This window comes from Balaenoptera borealis (genome assembly GCF_965194805.1).
Source record: "Balaenoptera borealis genome assembly, chromosome: X".
NCBI lineage: Eukaryota > Metazoa > Chordata > Mammalia > Artiodactyla > Balaenopteridae > Balaenoptera > Balaenoptera borealis.
The window spans coordinates 109360988-109388579 of NC_138881.1; the positions used below are offsets into that span (position 1 = coordinate 109360988).

General features: G+C 40.1%; 1 protein-coding gene across 11 annotated transcripts in view; it reads right to left on the reverse strand.

Annotated features, from left to right (window-relative positions):
• The window catches only part of ENOX2 (ecto-NOX disulfide-thiol exchanger 2), a 261630-nt gene that overhangs the window by 99828 nt on the left and 134210 nt on the right, over positions 1-27592 (reverse strand). The window contains exon 4 of one of the 11 annotated variants that reach the window (XM_082377873.1): positions 1775-1921. The exons of the other annotated variants lie outside the window; for them this stretch is intronic. The gene's annotated coding sequence lies outside the window, so the exon portion shown is untranslated. The remainder of the gene's footprint in view (positions 1-1774; positions 1922-27592) is intronic. 11 annotated transcript variants of the gene reach the window in all.

The following is a 27592-nucleotide window of genomic DNA, read 5'->3' on the forward strand; positions in this document are numbered from 1 at the left end:
TTATGCTGAGTGAAAAAAAGCCAATTCAGGAAGATCACATACTGTACAATTCCAGTTATATGATATTCTTGAAATGCCAAAATTATAGAAATGGATAACATATTAGTAGCTGGTATATGGCAGGAAGGAGGTAGGGTAACATGAGGGATCGTGTGGTGATGGAACTGTTCTGCATTTTGACTGTACCAATGTCAATATCCTGGTTGTGCTACTGTACTACAGTTTTGTAAGATGTTACTGGGTGAAAGGTATATAGGATCTCTGTATTATTTCTTACAAACAGCATGTGAATCTTCAATTATCACAAAATAAAAGAGTTTGATTTTTAAAAAAAGGAAGGAAGAAAAGATGTGGATAGACAGAAAAAGCTGAGTAGAGATAGACCCTGTTGTTTTCAATACAGTTCAGATTTGTGTCCCAGATTATAGCAGGGTTTCCAGCTTGGCAGGCTTATCCAAGGGACTGCAGACATCCCCTCAGTGTAGGAAAGCAAGGCAGGCTTTTCATGCAGAGATAGCACTTGTTCCTCTCACTGGGATATTAGTTATTGCTCTCACAAGTTTGCAAACTAGGAGGTATATGACACAATTAATGAAGGTTAGGAAGCTCTGGGTTAGAGTCAGTAAAGTTCCTGAAAGTCCTCCAAGCAGCTCTGTTGCTGGTACCCTGGCTGCTACTGAAGAAGCGTCCTGTGAGATCATTTAAGCAGAGGGGATCTCGGAGCAAATAGTATTCTATTGCTTGGCCTCTGAAGAAGAGAGACAAGGGAGGGCAGCCATAGGACAGCTCTCTTCTTGAAGACAGTGTGCAGAAGGAAAAGAGAGGCCTGTGAGTGGTAGGGGAGAAAGACTGAGGATCACAGGCTTGAGAAGGAAGAAAGCAGAAATTTCTCTGCCTCCCATGTCTGGGTAATTGAGCATCTCTTTACCTATCATTGATGTCACGGAGTACTTCAGGCAACTTGGAAGGAAAGTGTTGGGTAAAAACCGAGTGTTGACATCTCATTTTTAAAGGCTAACTGTTCACACGTGAATGATTGTGCAGAATATTAAGGCCCAGTATGCTTTTCCATCTGGACGATGGATCACCACAGGGAGAATGCATTTCTACTACGGGCTGAGTATTTTCAAACAGACACAATATTCTTGCTGCTCTCTTCTTTTCTGTGATGTCATTAAACTATTCGATTTGGTTAACACTGACTTTTATGCTTCCCCACACACTGGTTCCCTGTTTACCAAATCTGCTGAAAAATGCCCAGCACAGGCGGTCTACCTACAATCAGCAGAGTTCCTTGTGTTCAGGTGAATCTCCAATAAGTCTGAATTAAGGCGTTTTAAGGTGACCTAAGAACCTCATTCATGTGAATGCCTGCTGCAGCAATGGGGATGTGGTTGTTTCACAGGAGCGGTCTAGGGATAGTGCCACCTCTGTGCCCACTTCCCATCTCCCCTAATAATGCTCAGGGGCACAGAGGAGCTTCTTGGGCCTCCGAGTGCATTTTGTGTTTAGCCTCTTCTGACTGCTAGCTCTATTATCTCCATCAGAAATTTGATCCTGCTAGAAGTGCTGTGGGGCTTTTTTTGGTCTATTCTTTTAATAGAGGCTTCCAGTTTCCTTTGGGCCATTATGTTCTCTTGAAGCAATGCTTCACCGTCAGTCTTTAATATTTAATGTGACTAGAAGCTTTCACAAAAACCTATTGAGATGCACATGCTTTAAGTGGCAAAACTGTTATTTAATGATCTCGGGTGGGTACACTAATTCAACCTACCTGTGAGGGAAGGTGACCTCCTAGCCCCTCTGGCTCTGTGTCTGCATTAATACAATTGAAATCTCTTGCCATTTATGGAAACATCCATTCACCCTAAAAGAGAGGGCTGTAGGATTTTTCTGACATCATAAAAGTAACTGATGATTTCTGAAAAATTGGAAAAGAATATAAAAAAATACAAGTGTGAAAAGACATACATATGATGAATGTCTGTTACAGCATTGCCATAAGAAGAAAATAAATTAGGAACAATCCAACTGTCCAATAATAGAGGATTGGTTAAATAAATTAAATGATATATTTATAAATGGAATACTCTGTAGCCAGTAGGAATAATGATGTAGATCTATGTTTACTGACATGGAAAGATGCCAAGATACATTAATAAGTGAAAAAATCAGGCTAAAAAACAGTGTGTACTATATGTTTCAATTGTTTTTATTTAAAAAACTGACACACTGGCCATAAAGCCAGAAAAGGTATATGCCAAAATGTTAATAGGTGTTCTCTCCGGGTGTCGTTATTGTGATTTTCACATCTTTCTTTACTGTGTGAACTTTTAAAAAGCGTACACAGCAAAATTATTTTGTTTAAAAACTATTATGGGATTGTAGCTATATAACTTACAAATTACTTTCACTTAACAGTGAAATCCAAGCAACCTTTATATTTCCATTCAAGCTCCAGTTTTTAATCTAGAGCAGAGGTTGCCAAACCTCTGTAAAGGGTCAGATTGTAAATATTTTAGGCTTTGTGGGCCATGTAGCCTCTGTCATACTACTCCACTCTGCACCTGTAGTCTAAAGCAGTCAGAGACAATATGTAAACAATTGGCATGGCTATGTTCCAATAAAATTTTATTTATAGAAACAGGCAATGGGCCAGATTTCACCTACAGGCTAGAGTTTACTGAACCCTGCTCTAGAGTGCCGAATAGAGGAGGCTCAGGTCCCATGTGCCTTGAGAATTAATCTTGTTTCCTCTGTTCTTCTGGGTCAATGCAGGTTATACTACTAGTTGCTGCTCTCCAAAATTGAGGCCAAAGTGGCTTGGAGACATCACTGGAACTTACTATTTTTTGCTACTTGGTTTGAGAATTTTCCTACTCCATACTTGGGATATGCTTTATATAGGGCCACCCTGCCCACCAAAGTGAACCTTAGATCTGCCACAGATAAAGCCATGGCTACAGAAGTCCCATAAGTGACTCAAAGGGTTGAAGAATTCACAACAACCAAGTGAGTGACTTTAGCTAGAACTAGAAAGCCCAAAAGAATCAGTGCTTCCTATAGCTCACCAGTATTAACACACTCCATAAAGCAGTTTTCTGAGGAGATGGATTACTATAGTCTGTCACCAGGAGAGCTTTTAAGGAGTCTTAAAATGTTCAACAATGTCCTAATTTAGGAGTTTAAAAGACTTATATAGCTGAAGCAAAATACACATGGGGGAAAAAAGGAAGTTTTAGCTGAAGAAGGGCAGCCACTCCTGGTCACAGACAGCACCCTGATTCCCAGAAGAGCAGTGGAACTAGGTTAACTGTGTGGATTTAGTTCACGTATTTGCCTTTGCCTTAAGTTACAATCAGCGCTGCGGATTCTTAAAGCAGTTTACTTGACATATCCTATCTGTAAAGAATATTTTTTATCTTTTCTTCTCAGAGTAAGAGGGATAAAAAAAAAAAAGTAAGAGGGATTAAATTATTGCTCACACGCACACACACACACACACACACACGAAATGCTTCCAAATTACAGAGCTTTCAGATCACCCCAATCCTGTTATCTAAAGTATTATTCAATCACACTTAATGGTCTGGCCACTCAAAGGAAGTCACCTAAGAATAGAATGTATTAGGTACAGGATCCAGGGAGCCAGAGCAAGATACTCAGGATTCGGGGTTACAGCAGAGCTAGATGTCCTGAATTCCTAATCTGGGAAAATCTGACATATAGCATCAAATATTAATGATAGAATCTCAGGACATGCAGGTAGCCCAGGGCACTTGTGGAGCCCCATCACAACACTCAGAAGAGTGGCCAGTTGGCTAAGGTGGGTAAAGGGAAGGGGAAGCAGGAAAAGGTCTTCAAGAGAACCAAGAAAATTTGATGGACAGTGTTTCGAAGGTTCGGAAGGAAGTGGGGGTTGGAGTCAAGGTGTTGGTTGAAGTGCGATCTAAGGGCAAAAGGGCAGACCAGAGAGGGAACACAGCCGTGTTGCTAGTGCTGTGGTTTCCATTTGACAGAGGCAGGTTAAGTGACTTGTTCAAGGTCCCTGTCAATTATATTGAAATTAAATTCACTCTTTCAGTTTACTCTGATGTTCTATCCCACCATGCCACCCAGCTACTCACGAAGATGGTGCCTGTTCATTTTCCTTTAGATTTAAACAACTTAGAAATACTGTGTAGTATGTAGATGTGAAATAGTTGCTTGACTCCTCTGTGGAGATGACAGAAAATTTAAGGTGTGGAAAATGATTTCCCTAAAAACAGTAAGTGCCCGATTCTAAATAAATGGGGATGGGACATTCCAGCTGTTCCTGGCTAGTAGACTAGAGGCAGCTTTTCCAATTTAGAGAATGACACTAAAATTGCTACCACTTCTTAAAAAGTTGCTAAAGTCTAACTTAAATGAACGGATGTAGAGGAAAGTACGGTGAACAAGAAGTATGAAGACTTGGGAGAAACTTGACTTCTAGTGTCAGCTCTGTCACTAAGTTTACTGTGTGATCTTGAATAAGTCACTTCCTTTTTCTGGATGTTAGTTTCCTCACCTGTGAGATGAGGTGGTTGGACTCCATAATCCCTAAAGGGTCTTTCACCTCTCACATTTTATGATCCTGTAATTCCTGGTGGGTTTTTTCTCCTGACATTTACTTGCAAGGGCCATTCTGCCATCCACACAATTTAAGTTTTCATTAAATCACAGATGGTCTTAAATAAAATCTCCCCCTTGAAGAGGGGAAAAGAACAGGATGTTTGTGCTGAAATGGCTCATGTCAGGTATGACCTTTTTAATTCAGAGCAGCTCTCTAGTGGTTCATTAACTCACCCCAAGGGCAGCACAGCAAGCAAGTACTATTACAAAAAGCCCCAACTGTGCAGCCAGAGAGAGCTGCCCTATTACCTAGTGAAAACAAAGTGGTTTCCTCTTTGTGCCCACAGTGGTCAATCTTCAGATCAGGAACATATGATTCTATCACTGAAGGAATCCTGGCCAACTCACAGAAACCCTGTGCCAAGTCTAATACTTGCTTTGAGGACTAAGCTAGAGTCCTTTCCACAGGAAGTAATGGAATTACTTCTAAATAATTGATAACTGTGGCTCTCTTTCCCAGATAATTAAAAATGTTTAGAAAATATAATATTCTAAGCCCAGTTCTGCATAATGCTTTACGTTTTACAACACATGCCAATCAATTTATTTTCTCATTTACATTTTCCTAACAACCCACTAAGGTGGGGAAAATAGGTATTATTATCCCCATTTACTAGATAAGGAAACTAGGGCTCAGAGAAGTTAAGGACATGTCCCAGGTCTCATAATAAGTGTCAGAGATGACAGTAGAACCCACATCTTGACTGGTTCAGTTAATTCACCAGTACACTTTTCAACTGTCCCGTTATACTAATTTAGGTGTTGTCAGGAGTGCAAGTTAAAGATAAGAGATTTTAGGACTGTGTCTAGATATTGCAAAGTATTTTTACACTCGTTTGAAGACTTGTGGCATAGGTTTAATTTCTCATAATGGGAAGAGTGGCTAGGAGAACTCTCTCAGAAAATATTCAATACATATTACACAATGAATTCGATTGATTATTATATATCTACTAGAGTCAAAGCAAATATTTATTGAACATCTATAAAACTGACCCTGTGCAAGGTGATATGGAGATACACAAAAATATAAAACATGATTTCTGACTTCAAAGAGAGTCATAAACACTAAATAGTGTATAATAAAGTGCTAAGTGTTGGAGTTGCAACAAGTGCCATCGGGGCATGGGAGGGGAGAAGTTGGTGAGGAAAGCCTTCTTGGAACAAATGGAATTTAAACGATGGGTACAATTTCATCGGCAGAGAGGAGGAAGAGGTTAAAGCTCAAGTGAAAGGTGTGGGAAGGGAACAGCATGAGCTAAACCAAAGGGGCAGGCATACATGAGATTGGACATCTGTGAGAATACTGATCTGAGTGGAGAGCAGTGCGGGAATGTCTGGTAAAGCTACAGTTCATCCTAAGTGTTCAGGCAGAGGGTTGTCTGCCTTTCACAGCATTCTATCCACTCATGAATAAAATGGCATCAAAGGGGGCTTCCCTGGTGGCGCAGTGGTTGAGAATCTGCCTGCCGATGCAGGGGACACGGGTTCGAGCCCTGGTCTGGGAAGATCCCACATGCCGCGGAGCAACTAGGCCCGTGAGCCACAACTTACTGAGCCTGAGCGTCTGGAGCCTGTGCTCCGCAACAAGAGAGGCCACGATAGTGAGAGGCCCACGCACCGCGATGAAGAGTGGCCCCCGCTTGCCGCAACTAGAGAAAGCCCTCGCACAGAAACAACACAGCCAAAAAAAAAAAAAAAAGACTTAAAAAAAATGGCATCGAAGGTAGACACAATGATGGTTAAGAGCTTTAGCTCTGGAGTCAGACTTGGATCTGAGTTCCAGAATTACCGCTTACTTACTGTATTACCTTGGGTTAATTAACTAACCTCTTGGAGCTTAGTTTCCTTCTCTGTAAGATGGGGCTGCAATATGGATAAATTAAAAAGCGTTTTTGGTCCAAACACTTGTTTTAATTTTTTATTCAAATTTTGATTTAAAAACCATGATGACCATGGTAGTGGGGACAGAGTAGGAGATGGTACTGAATAGGAAAGTTAAGATCAGATCCTGCAGGAGCTTCATGGTTGGTTTGAGAAGATTGCCCTGAGAGGAATACATATGCCTTCTGACTAAGGAGAAGGAGCCAGAGGAATCAGTGCAAGGGCACTCAGCCAACTGCTGGCAAAAGTGTTCAAGCTTGCAGACTGCTCATCCTTACCTCCATTCACTCATCCATTTGACACTCTGGACTCTTCTCATTTTTTCTAATGAGCATTTCTTAAAGGTATGGTATGCTGGGCACAGTTGCCATCCCTCATATACTTTCTGATAGAAGGGAATTTTGGATCCTAATTTTGTCCTGGAGGCCCTGGGTTATAATTACTTTCTAATAAGGGGTCAGGGACATCTAAGCAAAGGGTCAGATTCACTGAGGAGTAGTCTGAGAAACTCTAGGGAAGTAAATTCCTGGCTTGAGTGAAGCAGGAGGAAATAACAGGTGCCAACAAAGATAAGCAATAGAATCCCAGAAAAGAGCAACTGTTACCTGAGCCTGGAAGGTCATGAATGTGGAGCACATTTGCAAAATAGGAGCCCAGGGACATAGCTGTAATTACCAACCAATGAGCCTCCCCTTAGTACCAGGAAAACAGATGGATACACTAATTAAAGGGGGATAGAGAGGGAGAGACAGAGAACAATGTAATATTTAAACATGAGGAACTCAAGAGAGTCAAACTAGCTTTGTTTCTGATAAAGAAAATTAGCCTTTTGATTCCAGATAGCTCTAACCACTGCCTCCTCCCCCCAGAAACCTATGCCAAGTTAAGTGCTTTCACATAATCATATATAATTTTCCTTGGTCCAGGGTGTACTGCAGTGTTGCCTTTGAAGTAAAAGAAAGCTTGAGAAGCTACCCTTATGACCACATGGACCATCTTTCTTATGCTTTTCTCCCCTTTCTTTCTCAAAGGGAGGGGAAACAAATTTTTTTAAATGACAGCTTGCTGAGCTTGTTGGCTATCATTGTAAAAGAATGGTTTATTAAACAGATGATGTATAAGAACTTAAGAAAGTAAGTGGTGACCAGAGACTCCAGTGTGAGAACATGTCTGGTTAAGTAAAGATATATTTTTCTTTGAAAAGGATACTAGAATGACAGCTTTACAGCAAATCCTTCAGAGTTGCCTTATAAAAAAGATGAATAAATATGGATCAGATGATAATTTAGTTATAGCTGTATTCCTAGCTGGTTGAAGAGTTGTACTCAAAGAGTAGTGATGAATGGATTGATAACAGTTTGGAAGGAGGCCTCTAATAGTTGCTACAGGGCTCTCTACTTGCCCATGTCCTGTTCAATATTTTAATATATGATTTTTTGATGAAGTTATAACAGGCTTGCTTGTTACAACTGTAGATGAGATAAAGCTTGGGAGTAAACATACTTGATTATAGAACTGAGTTTCAAAAACAGTTGTCACCACCATTTATTGAGTATCTTCTAGGCACTACTGTATAGAAGCTATCCTGTTAAAATCTTAAAGCCACAGAAAACTAAGGCTCAGAGATGTTTTAAGTAGCTTGTCCAAAGCTACACAGCTAGTAAGTGGCATTGTTAGTATTTAAACCTGAATCTGTCTGCTATTAAAGCTCATGCTCTTTCTCATACACTATACTGCCAGCCACTACTCTATATTGTCTTGACAAGCTAGAGTAGAATGTGATCTCTCCTGAAGATAGGACAGAACTGAGCAGAGGCTGAAAGCTCTGGGAAACAAGAAAGAATCAGACCACGTGATTTACTATGGCTTTCATGAAGGATCAGAGTGGTGCTAAGGTGATGGTGAAAACCAGCACTTGGACTAATAAATTGCTGAGAATATTCTGAGTGAGAAGACAGTGAAATGTCACTATTTCCTGGCTTTGTTATTATATCTATCTTTATTTATGTGAGGAAAAGTGGCTGGAATGACAAATCCAGAATTATGAAAGTGGAATGTAACATAGGAAAAAATGGAGGGTAGCCATAGAAGAACAGAATGGAGGAAATATGACTTCACTGTAACTCACATTACAAAGATCTAGGGGATTAGTTTCCAACTTGAATATGAGATAACAATATGAAGTAGCTCCCAGAAAAGCAGATGTAACTCAGGCTGTATTAATAGAAGCCTAATTAAGTGGACTCTAGAGGCTGAGAAATAACAGACACACTGTTTTCTGCTCTGGCCGCTGTGTTCTGCTGTGATGGGCAGGTAATAAGAGCAATACTGAAATATCACCACAGGGAAGCGACTGGGGTGAAGTGTTTGGAAACCAAACCATCTCTTATGAGGTGCATTTTGAAGTAACTAGAATATTTAGCTTAGTGAGGAGAAAACTTGAGAGCATTGAGCTGTATTCAAATATTTAGAGGACCATAGCAGCTTAAGGTTTGATACAAGAAAAACATCTGTAATAATTAGAGTGGTCCCACTACAAAGTGATAATAATAGTTAACCTTTAGGTACCCAGCACTATGGTCTACCGCTGACATGTCATCTCATGGGATCCCCACAAGAACCCATGAGGTCCATGGAGAAGGGACTGGCTGCATTATAAAGCAGTGATCTTAATATCATTTGGAATATTTAAACACAAGCTAGATGAATGCCTGTCAGGAATGTGTCATATGTGATTCTGTATTGAGGTGGTAGGGTAGGGAATAGGAGTTGAATTAGATGACTGTGTGAGGCTTTGTCTAATCTAAGACTCAGTAAAATTTCTACTTTACCTGTTTTCAACTTTATAACATTAAACATTATAATCTGGTGGTCCAAATATAGCATTTTGAATTCTTCATAAGATTGTTGCTATGTGTCTGTGTGTATATGAACACACACACATACACTCATATACATTAAAAAAAATCTTACACCTTACCAGGGTTTAAGGAGAAAGATACCAGCTGGATATGTGGAGGCTTCAAATAATTTGGAATCCTAACAATACTCAATCTATTAATTAAGCCCATGCAATAAAGTGAGAAAATATGATGTGCTGCATTTATGATGGGCAGGAATTAAAATATACATCATGCTTTCAAAAACAGACACTGAGAAAAATTTAGAAAATATAAATTTCAAAAGGATTTCCTCTCAATTACTGCATCACAGGATGATTCTCTTGCTCTGTCTTTGTGGAGCACAGACATAATAATAATTTATAGACCCCTAACTTCGACTTTGTGTCCATCACTGTGCTAGAGGATTTCAGTGTATTACCTTATTTAATCCTTGCAACAATCTGACAAAGTTGGAACGGAGATATTACTTCTGTTTTAAAGCTGAGGAAACAGAGTCTCAAAGAGAAGCAAATAATCCATGATCACACAGTTAGGATATGGCAGTGCCAGGATTTGAACCCAAGTATTTTTGACTTCATATTGTCTACTATGCTAAATCAGTATCTTCCTTCCCTTTTCTTTCCTCTGTTAATTCAGAGCTCTTAAAAAGTGTAAAGTATAGCACAAATGGTAATGGCTATCATTGATAAACAACTGTAACATCCAACATCTAGATTCACATGATCCCTGCCTTGAAAAAAATTTACATTAAAACAGAAAGCTTGGGGACTTCCCTGGTGGCGCAGTGGTTAAGAATCCGCCTGCCAGTGCAGGGAACATGGGTTCGAGCCATGGTCCAGGAAGATTCCACATGCCACGGAGCAACTAAGCCCGTGCACCACAACTACTGAGCCTGTGTTCTAGAGCCCGTGAGCCACAACTACTGAGCCCTCGTGCCACAACTACTGAAGCCCGCGAGCCTAGAGCCCAGTGCTCCGCAGCGGGAGAGGCCACCGCAATGAGGAGCCCATGCACCGCAACGAAGAGTAGCCCCCGCTCACCGCAACTAGAGAAAAGCCCGTGCGCAGCAACGAAGACCCAACGCAGCCAAAAATAAATAAATAAATAAATAAATAAATTAAAAAAAAAACAAAACAGAAAGCTTGGTACTTTAGCACAGATGGGGAGAAATTTGGGGACTCCTGGCCTGTTCTATAGGCTTGATTTAAAGATAAGAAGAATGCACTTGAACTATTGGAGGAAGAAGTTATAGTAAAATGTGCTCCTCTATTTTCTGCAATCTAGATTCTAAATTGCTGAGAGATGAGAAACATGAAAGACCAAACAGTCCATGTGATATCACTTATTGCTTATCCACTATATGCAGAACGCTGCAGTGGCTACTGTATGAAGATCCAGAGGAAGAAGAAGGACCGAGTTCCCTCCACGGGTGAGCTCCCAGTTGAAAGGTGCCATTAATGAAGGTTCTAAAGCAGTGCAGTGAATTTCCTGATCAGTCTAAGATCTACTGTTGCAAAGGTAGTCATCTATTTGATGGAGCTTAATGCTCATCCTCCCTCCTGCATTATTCTAAATGAATTAAGTTTAGAGAAAGTCCTGAGTTCAACTGGTTCTTAAGTAAGGATTTAAAGAGTAGAGACAAAAGATGGCAATGAAGTACTAAAGACTGCCAGGAAAGAAGATTTGGTTGGTCAGCTCCAACTTTAAGCCCCTTTTCAGAACCTGTCATTTGTTCTCCACAGCCTATGATGAATTATAACCCCTGAATCAAACAGATCACAAGTTCTCACTTCCGAGAAGGCGTCAGTGGTGTGAAGAGAAATTGGTACTGTGACAATTCAAGCAGTTGGTGAAAGGCCAGTGCATTTCCCAGCTTACACATTCCTCTTAAGCTTCCCATTAATGAGAGTCAACGGGCTTGCCAGCAGACACTGTTTGTACTCACCATTTTTCCCATCCAGACAGGACACTCCAGGAACAATTACAAAATCATGAATTTGAGCCACATCCGTTGTCTGACATGGCTTTATTTCCCTAGTGGACTAAAGTGTAACTGCTTCACTGCCAGTACAAGAGTTCTCATAAACTCACAGCCTCATCTTTCTCTATATTGGGACCTTGCTTTTTGTCTTCTCTTATGTTTTAGTTAAGATGTCCTCCTTGTTTTAGGTGCTGAGGATAGTAATATAACAGCTGCAAACCAGTGCTTGGTGTCTACCAGAGGCCAGATTTATTCCTGCCTTAATTAGCAGTGCTTTTAAACATCCCCGCCATCATCTCCAACTTGATATGAATCTGAGATCCACATTTCCCTCCAAGAAGGATTTCCCATTGCCCAAACTGCCTACCACAAGGGAAAGAACAATTAAGCTGGTCTCCCAGCACGAAGAAATCCAACTAGCAGATGAGGAATTTAAAAGCAAGACTAGGGTCTATTCAAGGAAGAATGGGGAAGATGATTACATTTTGCCCCTTATCCCCAGTCCCAAACCAAGCTGGATGGTTGTGTCCATGAGGGGCAGGCACTGGCACAGCCAGAATGAGGGCCCCTATGAGGGTCTTCTCTCTTCATCACAGTGGGACAGCTGTGTGCAAGCCAGAGATGGGTAAACATCTGGAGGCTAGGAGGCCAGCTAAAAGGCTATTCAAGTGTGACATAGGCTGGTGACAATGAAAATATAACAAGAGTGCTATACATGCTTATCTCCCACTCATATATTAACAGGAATATGAAGGAGACTGGTGCCATGGGGTTGATCAAAGTTGTTTGATGATGGCAGCTAGTACCATCAAACTCAAGCTTTTAAGTTTGGGTGGAAGGGTGATTTGAGGCATTTTCCTTGGCCAGGGAGGCAGGGAAGTCAAGTTATGAAAAATATCCGTGAATCACAACTTAAACAATTATTCTAAATGAAGCCCTTGTAAGTTACATGTGGTCTTAGATTGTACTCTCCTAGCAGACAGGAGACAAGTCTACCAAGTTTCTATTTTTTTTTCCAATACACCTAAGACAGCAATTAGCACTTAGCAGAAAGTTTGAATTCCCCTAAACCTATTTATATAGGCAATGGCCTTTCAAATGAAAAAGGCTGAAACATAAAGGAAATTGGAATCAATTCCTGGCTTAATACCAAGAGCTTCAACTTATTTTCAGAATTTAATTCCTATGTTCAATTTTGTAATAGTCCATGCAGATAAAAGGAGCCCAAGTGCCCCCTGATTTCAGCAGAATATCGATCACTATCTCCATGAATTTACTTTGGAGTTTCACCCCTCGAGTGACTCCAGATACTATATAGAGATGACCTGTTTTAAGACACAAAGCAGCTCCGAGCTGTGGGCCTGGTGCCCCTGAAGCAGGGCTTTTCAAAGAGCTTCTCTGCTGATCAAGCTCTTTGCACACTGCAATTAGGCTCAACAAGCAGACGAATGGTTCCCCATCCTACGTGTCTTCCAATAATAGAGATTTGCAGCAATGTGTACCAGACTTGGAGTATTACTCAGATCTACCAAGTCCCCAGTTTGGGGAAGTGGCTCTGATAGAGTTTGGAATCTTCACTGTCTTTGGACAGATGTATTTATTCAACATGTGGAGGCCTGTGGACAATTCAGATTCTAACTCAGGCTGTAGCCTCTATTTAAGAAGGCCTGCAGACAATGACCAAAGATTAGAAGCAAATGTGAAGTGATGTAGTTAGAGGAAAATGCTCATTAGGCTCTTGTTTCTCCCAAAGTTGTGAAAATTCAGAATAACAACAACAAAGGGCACTGCTGGTGCTGCAAAGGCAGAGTGCATATTAAGTACATCACTACACATCTGGTGGGTACTCCATACATCCCAGTTTTCAAAGGAAACTGGACCGGGAATCAAGAGGCCATAATTCTATTGAGTCACTTCTTTCTGAGCTAATAATAAGAACTAACATATTAAGCATCTATTATGTGCCAGATACTGTGGGAAGCACATTACTCCTTACTTACATTATCTCATTTATTTCTTCACAACCACCCTATAAGTCGAGACGATAGTCTCCCCCATTTTTCATGAAGCACAGAGAGGTCAAACATTTGCTGAATGTAACACAGGATACACAGAGCCCAGGTTAGCCTGAGGCCTAACCTCTTTGTCTCACTGCTTGTCTTTGACCCTAAACTCCCTACTTACTAGGCTACAGTATTTACTATACTATATTGCCACTCTTCCTTCATTTCCTTGATTATAAGTGGGACTTAAGGACTGCCTGCCTAATTCTAAAAATCCAGTAATTACATAAAGAGTGAGAAGAAAAAAGATATCTTTTTTTTCCAGGTAAGTGTGGATACAGTTCCAGTAGACAGCATTCCAACTTAGATCTTAAATCACATGCTGTGTGATTTTTCTCCTGCAAACGTTAGGTGCCTGATGCTCTGGAGGACTGACTTTGCTGTTCATCTCTCTATAGCGTGAGTGGCCTCCACAAAGCAGGCTGGGGGACTTTCCAGGAGACCAGACCACTTCTGTCCCCTGTACTCCATCTTAGCAAAGCACAAACCATGCAGACACCCTCTCACTCTCTAGTTCCCTCAGGTCAAGTGGCAAATGTCCAGTGGTTCTAGGAGGAAGGCTAAGCTGGTTCTTAGCATCTAGCTCATAAGTTTCTCCTGGGCAGGAACTGGGCTGACTAAAATCACCTGAGATTTGGTAGCGACAAAAAGGCCACCTATGGAGCCCATCTTATTTATCTGCACATTGTTTATATAGTTGGGGGCAGCAAATATCAGATGCCAGTCATAATGAAGAAAAAGCCAGAAGTCCCTTGAAGACACTTAAGGTGAAATGCTTATAGGAAGAAGAGAAGTTTCCCCTAGATTTTTCATTTAGAAAAACGAAAATAATGTTAAACTCTTTGGAGCTGCAGCTGAATATTAAATAGAAACATCTTAGAGAAACTTGCCTGAGAGCTATATGAATTCTAAACTATGAAAACAAGACACTCAATAGAAAACTGTAATAGAGAAAAGTGATAAGTTTGCTTTATCAAAGAAACAAAACATTTTCCTCCAGGGAGGAAGGAAGCATGATGGGAAATCTGCAAACAATGGACTTCTGAGAGATTGCATGTGTTTGCTTAAAAAAAAAAGTTAACAACAACCCAAACCCTACAGTATTGACAAAGAACAAGTGCTCACAGTATTGACATGGGACAAGTATTCTCCTACCTAATAGCACGTGGGCCCTGGGATGTTTCCAAAAGGCAGAGAAGTTCAGACTCCATCTCCTTCCCAGCATGATTTGAACCTTCCCACAAATCTCTACCATGTTGCAGGCACCTTGTGAAAATTCCTCCCCGTTGTCCTCTATGTAAGGCTAAACAATGAAGGGCATATGTGGTGGTGATGGTGGGGAGAGTTGGGGTGAGGCATGAAAGGGTGCCTTGGTGTATTCTGCAATTTGCTTTTCTGCCCATATTTTTGTCTGTCTGTCTCTTTGTCAGATGTCTGTTTTTCTGTTTTTTGGTTCTGTCTCTGTCTCCCTGTTTCTCTGTTAGTCTCCCAGTCTGTCCATGTCTCTTTCTCTCTTCCTGTCTACCCTTGTCTGTCTTGATGCTCTCTCTGTCTGTCTACCTTCTTGCTTCCTGTCTCTGTATATCTCTCTCTCTCAGGTTCTGTCTGTCTGTTGATATGTCTTTGTTGGCCTGCAGCTCTGACTGTCGGTCTCCATCCTGCATTCTTTCTCAATCTCTCTCTCTTCTCTCGCTCTCTCATCCCTCCCTCCCTGTGTCTGTCTGCATCTCACTTTGCCTCTTGATTGGTCTATTTCTGGTTTTGCCTGCCTGCCTTCTATTCTGTCTCTGTCTGTCTCTTACCAATGACCCCTGACCATCTCTTTCTATTCTTTTTCTCTCTTTGTTTGAATATGTCTCTGTTTCATCGCTCATGTCTGGTTCTCAGTCTGTCTGTCTGTCTTTTGGTGTGACTGTGGTGCTGTATGGCTGCCTTCCTGTCCCTTTGTCAGTCTCTCTGCCACTCTGTGTCTCTTTCTTTCTGTTCATTTGCTTCTTTGTCTCTGTTTCTCTGTCTCTGTCAATTCTTTGTCATTCTATCTCTGTATATGTCTCTTTTTGCTTCTCTTTGTCAGTTTCTTTCTATACCTGTCTGTCTGTCTGTGCTCTGGCTATCTATGCAATCTGTCAGCCTGTCTCTCCATTAGTCTGCTTCTGTCTGCTTGTTTCTTTGATGGTTTGCATGTATTTATATCAGTTTGAACTTCTGTCTGTCTCTTTGTCAAGCTGACTGTTTTTCTCTCTTTTCTTTCTCTCTCTTCCTCCCTCTGTATCTGACTCTCTGCCTCTTTTTGCTGCTGTTTCTCTCTCCGCAGGTCTCTCTGTCTTGCTGTTTCTCTCTCAGCTTCTGTATTTCTTGTCTTTTGGTCTATCACAAACTGTCTCTGTCAGTCTCCCTCTGTCTGTCTCTCTGCCTGTCTGTCTCTGTCAGTCTCTTCTCTATCTCTGCTTGTCTGTTACTCTCTCTCCCTTCCCAATAGTCTGTCTTTCTGTCTTATGGTCTGTCTCTTGGTCTATTCTTTCTCTCTGTCTCTATTAGTTTTCTTTTATCTTTCTCCTTCTCTCTGTGTCTGTTTCCCTCTTCCTGTGTCCTATGTTGTGTATCTCCCCACATTAGTCCTCTGTCTGCATTCTCCTCTCCTGTGTCTACCTGTACTCTTTATCTCCCTGTCTTTAGACTCTATTTGTGCTCCTCTGTTTCTGCCATTATCTCACTCCATCTGTCCGTCTCCCTCTCTCTGCCTGCCTGCCTGTCTGTGTATCTATCTGTTATCTGACTGTCTGTCTGTGTTTACCTTTCCCTCTAGCAGTCTGTCTGTCTGCCCGATTCTCTCTCAGGCTATCTTCCATCTCTCTTTCTGTCACCTTGTCTATCATTGTCTGTGTCTGTCTTTCTCTTTGTCTACTTCTCTCTTTCTTAGTCTCATTTTTTTCTTCTCTCTCTGTCTCTTTCTCTCCCTCTTTTTATTGAGGTGAGATTCACATAACATAAAAATTAACCATTTTAAAGTAAACAGTTCAGTAGCATTTAACACATTCATAATGTTGTACAACCACCACCTCTATCTAGTCCCCAAATATTTGCATCACCCCAAAAGGAGAGCCAGTACTCATTAAGCAGTCACTCCCCATTTCCCCCTCCCTAGGCCCTGGCAACCACCAATCTGCTTTCTGTCTCTACAGATTTCTTATTCTGGATATTACATGTAAATGGAATCATATAATCTGTGAAATTGTGAGTCTGGCTTTTTACATTTAGCATAATGTTTTCTAGGTTCATCCACATTGTAGCATGTATCAGTATTTCATTTATTTTTTTCCCCTTCTTTTTTCCCTTTTCTTTTATTGAAACTTAATTTCTTTAGAGAAGTTTAAGGTTCACAGCAAAAATGATAGGAAGATACAGAGACTTCCCATATAGTCCCTGCCCTCATACACATATAGCTTCCCCCATTATCAACATCCCCCATCAGAATTGTATAACCAGAGTGGTAAAATTTGGTACAATTGATGACCCTACATTGACACATCATAATCATCCAAAGTCCACAGTTTACATTAGGGTTCACTCTTGGTGTTGTACATTCTATAGGTTTGGAGAAATGTAGAATGACATGTTTCCAACATTATGGTATCATACAGAGTGTTTTCACTGCCATAAAAATCTCTGTGCTCTGCCTATTCATCTCTCCCTCCCAACCCCTGGCAACCACTGATCTTTTTTACTATCCCCATAGTTCTGCCTTTTCCAGAATGTCATATAGTTGGCATCATTCAGTATGTAGCCTTTTCTGATTTGCTTCTTTCACTTAGTAATATGCATGTAAGATTCCTCTATGTCTTTTCATGGCTTGATAGCTCATTTCTTTTTGGTGCTGAATAATATTCCACTGTCTGGAGGTACCACAGTTTATTTATCCGTTCACCTAATGAAGGACATTGTCGTTGCTTCCCAGTTATGGCAACTATGAATAAAACTGCTATAAACATCTAATTTGTTGTTAGGACTGAGTGTCGAATTCCAAGCTCCTTAGATGCAGAACTGGACACTGGAAGTCCTATTTTATTTCTTTTTTATGGCTGAATAATATTCCATTGTAGAGATATATCACAATTTGTTTATCCATTCATGTACTGATGGACATTTGGGCTGTTTCTACCTGTTGATTATTGTGAATATTGCTGTTATGAACATGCATGCACATATATATATTTGAGTACCTATTTTCAGTTCTCTTGGGTATATATACTTGGAGTATATACTTAGGATATATACTTGGGTATGTACTTAAGAGTAAAATTATAATATTAGATCAATGGTAATTCTATGTTTAGATTTTTGAGGAACCGCCAAACTTCCACAGCAGCCGAACCATTTTACATCCTTATCAGCAAGTGGGACTAGGAGGGTCCCAATTTCCCACATCTTCAAAAACAGTTGATAGTTTCTGTTTCTTAGATTCCAGCCACCCTAGTGGATGAGAAGTGGTGTCTTGTAGTTTGGATTTGCATTTCCCTAACGACTAATGATGCTGAGTTTCCTTTCACATACTTAGTGGCCATTTGTATATCTTCTTTGGAGAAATGTCTGTTCAAGTCCTTAACCCATTTTTTGATTGAGTTGTCTTTTTGTTGTTGAGTTGTAAGAATTCTTTATATGTTTTGCATGCTACACCCTTACCAGATATCTGGTTTGCAAATTTTGCAAATCTTTCCTCCCAGTCTGTTTTTCTGTTTCTTTCTCTTTCTCTCTTTTGATTTTCATACTTTTACAATTGAGAAATAATTGACATATAACATTAAATTTGTTTCAGGCATATGACATAATGATTCGATATTTGTATATATTGTGAAACGATTACTGTAATAAGTCTAGTTAACATCCATCTCTTTTTCTCTCTTTTTATTTCCCTCTGTTTCCTTCTGACAGATTGAGTCTTTCTGTCCAATTGCTCGTTTCTGACTACTTACTTTCCTATTGGTCTTTTCGTATCAGTGTGTCTCTGTCATGTCTCTATTTGTTTGTTCTTTCTCCCCCTCCCTCCCCCTCCCTCTCTGTTTCCTCTCCCTTTCTCCCCCTTCTCTCTCTTTTTCAGTTTCTCTCTGGAGCTCTGTCTTCCTGTCAGTCCCCATATCTGTCACTGACTCCTTTCTCACTATTTTTCTCTCCCCCCAGCCATCTCTCAGTCTGTCTAACTGTCTCTCTATCTGTGCATTTAGTTGGCTCACTTTCTCTCTTTCTCTCCACTTTTCATCTGGCTCCGTGTCTTTCTGATCTCTGTCGGTTTGTCTCTCTGTCAGTTGGTTGATCACTCTCTCTTTCCCTGTCTCTTCTGGTGTGTCTCTGTCCCTCCGTATCTCTCTCTCTGTGTTGGCCTTTACCTCTGTCTCTGTCTCCCTGAGTGTGTGTGTGTCCCAGTATGTCTCTCAATCAGTCTCTCTGTATCTCTGTCTCTGGCATGTTCTTTCTAGCTCTCCTGACTGTTTTTCTCTTTCTGGATCTGCCTCTCCATCTCTCTGCACCAGTTTCTTTTGGTCTCTTTCTGTTTCTCTCTCCTTGTTTGTTTCTCTCCACCTTTCTATCTCTCTGCCTGTCAGCCTCTGAGTCTGTCTCTCATTCCGTCTCTCCATTTAACTCCCCATCTCTTGCTCACTATCTCTCTCTCCTGCTTCTCCAACATAACTCTGTCTGACCGACTGTTTCTCTGTCTCTCTATTTGTTTCTCTCTCTCACTACCTTTCTGTCTGCTTTTTTGTTTTTCTGTCTCTTGTAGTGTCTTTTACTCTCTATGTTGGTCTGACTCTGGCTCTGTGTGCACCTCCCTCTCTTCTCTCTCTGCCTATTACTCCTTCTCCTTCACTCACTCTGTATGTTCTCTCTGCTTCTCTCTGTCTTCCTGTCTCTAGCTCTGCTTCCCCTTCTCTCTACAACTCCTCTGCCCCAGTATTGTGTCAGACTCTTAGGCTCTCTCTTTCTTTAATGAGAGTGACTCTCTTCCTTTCTCTCTCTGTGTCCATTTCATTCTCTCTTTTTTCTTTGTGACTCTCTTCCTCCATCAGTTTTGGTCTCACTTTCTGGCTTCCTCTAGTTCTTTAGCTCTCTCTGTTTCTGAGTCTCTCTTTATCTCTGTACCCCTTTCTCTCTCTCTCTCTTTTAGACTCTCTCCCTTATTCTGTCTTTTCCATTTGCTTCAGTCTGTCTCCATCTCTCTCTCCCTGTTCCTCACTGCTATCTTTGGTCCTCTTTCCTTTCTTTTTCTGGCTCCCTATCTTGTCTTCCAATTTGTCTGCCTCTCCTCCTGCCTGCCTCTCTGTGTCTATCTGCCCATCTCTCTTGATATGCTTCCATTTTCTATATTTGTCGTTGATCTCTATCCCTTTATCTATCTGTGTTTCCCTCTGTCTCTCTTTTTTTCCATCTGCCTGTCTCTGTCTCTTTTTCTTCATCTGCCCTTCCTTATCTGCCCATCCTGCCTCTGTCCAACTATCTGTCTATCTCTCCCTGGCCATCTACCTGTTCTTCTCTGCCTCTCCTTTGAAACTGCTATGGAGATTGATGTTAATGACACTAGTCTTTTATAAAAGCTGAACTGTAAATCTCTTCCCAACCTCTACCAGTTGAACACATGCATCTCAGAGAAAAGACTTTCAGTCTCTGGCTTGACAAAAATGCATGGATTATACTGACTTTCTGAAATATAAGTCTAATATGTCAACTGGGTAACTTTAAAACACAAGTATACACTAACTGTGATGGCTTTCAGCATTGTTACTTATTTGTTCATTATTGAAAAATACAACAAAATCTATGTACTCAAAGCATGTCTTGTCAACCCTTCACTGGTCTTATATCTTAAGTAAGCTTCCAGAAGTCAAGGAAGTTAAGAAACTATTATAATTGGAACAGGAGTTAAGGAACAGACCATATAAAATATAGACCGGAACAGATTTTCCTTGAAAATTATATTTTCACTGAAACATAGAGCAATCCAGAATTCAGCAGAATGTATTACATCAGAACAACCACTTGATTTTTGCCTGACAATCTAGTTTGGTAATCTTATCATCCAAGCCCCTATAATAAGGAAATCTTTAGAGGCATTAGAGGAACAATGTCATTAAACCTCTCTGTGTCTCACTTTCTTTGTCTATAAAATGGAGCTTATGATAATAAATGATGTCAGAGCGTTGTTATGAGGAATAAATTAGTAATCCATGTAAAGGTCTTAGAATAGTGCCTGGCATAGTAGGAACTCAAAAAATGTTAGCTATTATTACTTCTATTGTTATTATTGCAATTGTTGTCACTGAAATTGTTATATAAACATCTAAACAGCAGGTCTACTCTTTAGGCAGTTTCCTTATCTAAAAAATGAAGCTATACCTCTAAGATCATTTATGGTTCTACGGTTCTAGAATTCCATGTGTCTCTGAGTACAAAGCACATGGGGTCATGTTTGTATCAGGCTCCATGACAAAATTTTCATTTGCAAAAGTTTGTCACATCTGTAAGTTACCAAGGAAATTAAAAAAGCCATGAGGATAAACTGTTGATTTTCAAACATTTCTAAATCCAATCTGATAGCTGCAAACCTCTGCTTTCTCATTGACTTATTTACCTCTCACAGGATCACAACAGAAAACATAAATTCAGGAACAACTTTCATTCTCATTCTTTCTCCAATGCTGCCCATATCAGACAGTTGGGGTAGTTGACATTTCCACAAAGAGATGAGGACTTGGATCCCTTATTAGCTAGAGTGCCACACTTTTCAATAGGGATGTGCACTTTGCTTCAAATTACTATCTGTGGATGCTGTACTTTTCCTGGGAACGGTGTTCATGGATATGGTATCTTTCTTGGGAATGCTGTCTATGCATGTTCTACCTTCCCTAGGAATGCTGTCCATGGATGTTGTACTTTGCCTCAGAATACTGTCCGTGGATAGTGTACTTTCTTTGGATGCAATTTGTGGCAAAGTCATCTCCCACACTGAGGGACTCTCAAACACTGTTCAACCTTGATTTCCTCTTTGAAGCTCCTTGTCCTGTGTAGCTTCTGAAGGAGAACTGTATTAGTGTATACTAGTGTTTTACAATTCTGGAATTGTGGGTTTGTAACTTGACTATTGGCAGGCTCATTAATACTTTCTCCAGACTGAGTGGACCTCATGCTTAAAACTGTGTTCAATGAATATAATTTGGCCTATTGTTCCCATTTTCTGGATGGAGAGCTGGGGGTAGGGGCCTATGGGGGAAAACCAAGAACATCAATCAGCAAATTGACTTCAGACCTGAGAAAACAGCCCGTGGCATAAAATTTCTAACTTATTAGCTAGGCAAATCAATTGGCAATGGTTACCCTCTGAAAAAGATGAAAACTGTGGAAGCACAAAGCATATTTATTCATGCAAAAGGCATTACTTCCAAATATCTTGGCATAATGTACCCTGCACTGTGGTAAATGAATCTTCACCTTTAGAGGCACAAATCTGATTTACCCACTCTTCTATTTTCTTTGTCTTCAAGATTTGTTTGGAATGAAAATGGCAAATTCCCTGTAGGTATGTAGCAACATTCATCTATCCTTAACACCTGTCTTGTCCCTGCTCCCTTAATCTTGCCAGCTTTAGCATGCCTGTGCTCATTCATACACATGCTTGCTCCCTCACAAACTCATGCTCTTCACCCCTGCAGTCATATAGAATGCATTTTGTCCAAGCTGTACAGGTGAAAGAACAAGGTCATGTAATAAGGAATATTGACCTTGGGGGGCAGATCCATATAATTTACACAAAATATTTCCAGGGCCCATCCTGTTTAGTTCCTACACATTCACCTTTTCTGCAGCAAAGCTAGATAGGCAGTAAAAAAATAACCTGTCATGGAGGAGATTGGTTCAAGATGGTGGAGTAGAAGGACGTGCACTCACTCCCTCTTGTGAGAGCACCGGAATCACAACTAACTGCTGAACAATCATCGACAGGAAGACACTGGAACTCACCAAAAAATATACTCCACATCCAAAGACAAAGGATAAGGCGCAATGAGATGGTAGGAGGGGTGCAATCACAATAAAATCAAATCCCATAACTGCTGGGTGGGTGACTCACAAACTAGAGAACACTTATATCACATAAGTCCACCCACTGGAGTGAAGGTTCTGAGCCCCATGTCAGTTCCCAACCTGGGGGTCTGGCAACGGGAGGAGGAATTCCCAGAGAATCAGACTTTGAAGGCTAGCAGGATTTGATTGCAGGACTTCAGCAGGTTTGGGGGAAACAGAGACTCCACTTTGGAGGGCACACACAAAGTAGTGTGTGCATCAGGACCCAGGGGGAAGGAGCAGTGACCCCATGGGAGACAGAACCAGACCTACCTGCTAGAGATGGAGGGTCTCCTGCAGAGGCAGGGGGTGGCTGTGGCACACCATGGGGACAAGGACAGTAGCAGCAGAAGTTCTGGGAAGTACTCCTTGGTGTGAGCCCTCCCGAGGTCTGCCATTAGCCCAACCAAATGGCCTATAGGCTCCAGTGGCTGGGTCGCCTCAGGCCAAACAACCAACAGGAAGGGAACTCAGCCCCACCCATGAGCAGACCAACGGACTAAAGTTTTACTGAGCTCTGCCCACCAGACCAACACCCAGCTCTACCCACCACCAGTGCCTCCCATCAGGAAGCATGCACAGGCCTCTTAGATAGCCTCATCCATAAGAGGGCAGACAGCAGAAGCAAGAAGAACTACAATCCTGCAGCCTGTGGAACAAAAACCACATTCACAGTAAGACAGACAAAATGAAAAGGCAGAGGACTATGTAACAAATGAAGGAACAAGATAAAACCCCAGAAAAACAACTAAATGAAGTGGAGATAGGCAACCTTCCAGGGAAAGAATTCAGAATAATGATAGTAAAGATGATCCAGGACTTCAGAAAAAGAATGGAGGCAAAGATCAAGAAGACGCAAGAAATGTTTAACAAAGACATAGAAGAATTAAAGAACAAATACCTAGAAGAATTAAAGAACAAACAAACAGAGATGAACAATATAACTGAAATGAAAACTACACTAGAAGGAATCAATAGCAGAATAACTGAGGCAGAAGAACGGATAAGTGACCTGGAAGACAGAATGGTGGAATTCACTGCTGCAGAACAGAATAAAGAAAACAAGAATGAAAAGAAATGAAGACAGACTAAGAGACCACTGGGACAACATTAAACACAACAACATTCGCATTATAGGGGTCCCAGAAGGAAAAGAGAGAGAGAAAGGACCCAAGAAAATATTTGAAGAGATTATAGTCGAATACTTCCCTAACATGGGAAAGGAAATAGCCACCCAAGTCCAGGAAGCACAGCGAGTCCCATACAGGATAAACCCAAGGAGAAACACGCCGTGACACATAGTAATCAAATTGACAAAAAATTAAAGACAAAGAAAAATTATTAAAAGCAGCAAGGGAAAAATGACAAATAACATAAAAGAGAACTCCCATAAGGTTAACAGTTCATTTCTCAGCAGAAACTCTACAAGCCAAGAAGGGAGTGGCACGATATATTTAAAGTGATGAAAGGGAAGAACCGACAACTAAGATTACTCTACCCGGCAAGGATCTCATTCAGATTCAACAGAGAAATCAAAAGCTTTACAGACAAGCAAAAGCTAGCAGAATTCAGAAACACCAAATCAGCTCAACAACAAATGCTAAAGGAACTTCTCTAAGTGGGAAACAAAAGAAAAGAAAAGGACCTACAAAAACAAACCCAAAACAATCAAGAAAATGGTAATAGGAACATACATATTGGTAATTACCTTAAATGTTAATGGATTAAATGCTCCAACCAAAATACACAGGCTGGCTGAATGGATACAAAAACAGCACCCATATATATGCTGTCTACAAGAGACCCACTTCAGACCTAGGGACCCATACAGACTGAAAGTGAGGGGATGGAAAAAGATATTCCATGCAAATGGAAATCAAAAGAAAGCTGGAGTAGCAATACTCATATCAGATAAAATAGACTTTAAAATAAAGAATGTTACAAGAGACAAGGAAGGACACTACATAATGATCAAGGGATCAATCCAAGAAGAAGATATAACAATTATAAATATACATGAACCAAACATAGGAGCACCTCAATATATAAGGCAAATGCTAACAGCTATAAAAGAGGAAATCGACAGTAACACAATGATAGTGGGGGATTTTAACATCTCATTTACACCAATGGACAGATCATCCAGACATAAAATTAATAAGGAAACACAGGCTTTAAATGACACAATAGACCAGATAGATTTAATTGATATTTATAGGACATTCCATCTAAAAGTAGCAGATTACACTTTTGTCTCAAGTGCACACAGAACATTCTCCAGGATAGACCACATCTTGGGTCACAAATCAAGACCTGGTAAATTTAAGAAAATTGAAATCATATCAAGCATCTTTTCCAACCATAACACTATGACATTAGAAATAAATTACAGGGAAAAAAACATAAAAAACACCAACACATGGAGGCTAAACAATACATTACTAAATAACCAAGAGATCATTGAAGAAATCAAAGAGGAAATCAAAAATTACCTAGAGACAAATAAAAACAAAGACACGATGATCCAAAACCTATGGGATGCAGCAAAAGCAGTTCTACGTGGGAAGTTTATAGCAATAGAATCCTACCTCAAGAAACAAGAAAAATCAAGTAAACAATCTAACCTTACAGCTAAAGGAACTAGAGAAAGAAGAACAAACAAAACCCAAAGTTAGTACAAGGAAAGAAATCATAAAGATCAGAGCAAAAATAAATGAAATAGAATCAAAGAAAACAATAGCAAAGATCAATAAAACTAAAAGCTGGTTCTTTGAGTAAATAAGCAAAATTGATAAACTTTTAGCCAGAGTCATCAAGAAAAAGAGGAAGAGGACTCAAATCAATAAAATTAGAAATGAAAAAGGAGAAGTTACAATGGACACTGCAGAAATACAAAGCATCATAAGAGACTACTACAAGCAACTCTATGCCAATAAAACGGACAACCTGGAAGAAATGGACAAATTCTTAGAAAGGTATAACATTCCAAGACTGAACCAGGAAGAGATAGAAAATATGAACAGACCAATCACAAGTAATGAAACTGAAACTGTGATTAAAAATCTTCCAACAAACGAAAGTTCAGGACCAGATGTCTTCACAGGTGAATTCTGCCAAACATTTAGAGAAGAGCTAATACCCATCCTTCTCAAACTCTTCCAAAAAATTGCAGAGGAAGGAACATACCCAAATTCATTCTACAAGGCCACCATCACCCTGATACCAAAACCAGACAAAGATACTACAAAAAAAGAAAATTACACACCAATATCACTGCTGAATATAGATGTGAAAATCCTCAACAAAATACTAGCAAACAGAATCCAACAACACATTAAAAGGATCATACACCACGATCAAGTGGGATTTATCCCAGAGATGCAAGGATTCTTCAATATATGCAAATCAATCAGTGTGACACACCATATTAACAAATTGAAGGAGAAAAACCATATGATCATCTCAATAGATGCAGAAAAAGCTTTTGACAAATTCAACACCCATTTACGATAAAAACGCTCCAGAAAGTGGGCATAGAGGGAATCTACCTCAACATAATAAAGGCCATATATGATAATCCCACAAAAAACATCATTCTCAATGGTGAACAACTGAAATCATTTCCTCTAAGGTCAGGAAAAATACAAGGATGTCCACTCTCGCCACTATTATTCAACATAGTTTTGGAAGTCCTAGTCACAGAAATTGGAGAAGAAAAAGAAATAAAAGGAATACAAATTGGAAAAGAAGAGGTAAAGATGTCACTGTTTGCAGATAACATGATACTATACATATATAATCCTAAAGATGCCACTAGAAAACTACTAGAGCTAATCAGTGAATTTGGTAAAGTAGCAGGATACAAAATTAATGCACAGAAACATCTTGCATTCCGATACACTAACGAAGAAAGGTCAGAAAGAGAAATTAAGGAAACAATCACATTCACCATTGCAACAAAAAGAATAAAATGCCTAGGAATAAACCTACCTAAGGAGGTAAAAGACCTGTACTGAGAAAACTATAAGACAATGATGAAAGAAATCAAAGATGACACAAACAGATGGAGAGATATACCATGTTCTTGGATTGGAAGAATCAATAATGTGAAAATGACTATTCTACCCAAAGCAATATACAGATTCAACGCAATCCCTATCAAATTATCAATGGCATTTTTTTACAGAGCTAGAGCAAAAAATCTTAAAATTTGTATGGAGACACAAACTGGTGGGATGAATTGGGAGACTGGGATTGACATATATGACTAATATGTATAAAATAGATAACTAATAAGAATCTGCTGTATAAATAAAATAAAATTTAAAAAAAACCTATTGTGGATGAATTATTTGTCCATGCTTTAAGATGGCCAGACAGGAAAGGGTGAAGAGGTCACCAAGTCAAAAACAGCTCTCTTTCAATTTTTTTTTTGTTTGTTTAACATCTTTATTGGAGTATAATTGCTTTACAATGGTGTGTTAGTTTCTGCTTTATAACAAAGTGAATCAGTTATACATATACATATATCCCCATATCTCTTCCCTCCTGTGTCTCCCTCCCTCCCACCCTCCCTATCCCACCCCTCTAGGTGGTCACAAAGCACCCAGCTGATCTCCCTGTGCTATGTGGCTGCTTCCCACTAGCTATCTATTTTACAGTTGGTAGTGTATATATGTCCATGCCACTCTCTCACTTTGTCCCAGCTAACCCTTCCCCCTCTCCGTATCCTCAAGTCCATTCTCTAGTAGGTCTGTGTCTTTATTCCCATCTTGCCCCTAGGTTCTTCATGACCATTTTTTTTTTTAGATTCCATATATATGTGTTAGCATACGGTATTTGTTTTTCTCTTTCTGACTTACTTCACTCTGTATGACAGATTCTAGGTCCATCCACCTCACTACAAATAACTCAATTTCATTTCTATTTATGGCTGAGTAATATTCCATTGTATATATGTGCCACATCTTCTTTATCCATTCATCTGTCGATGGACACTTAGG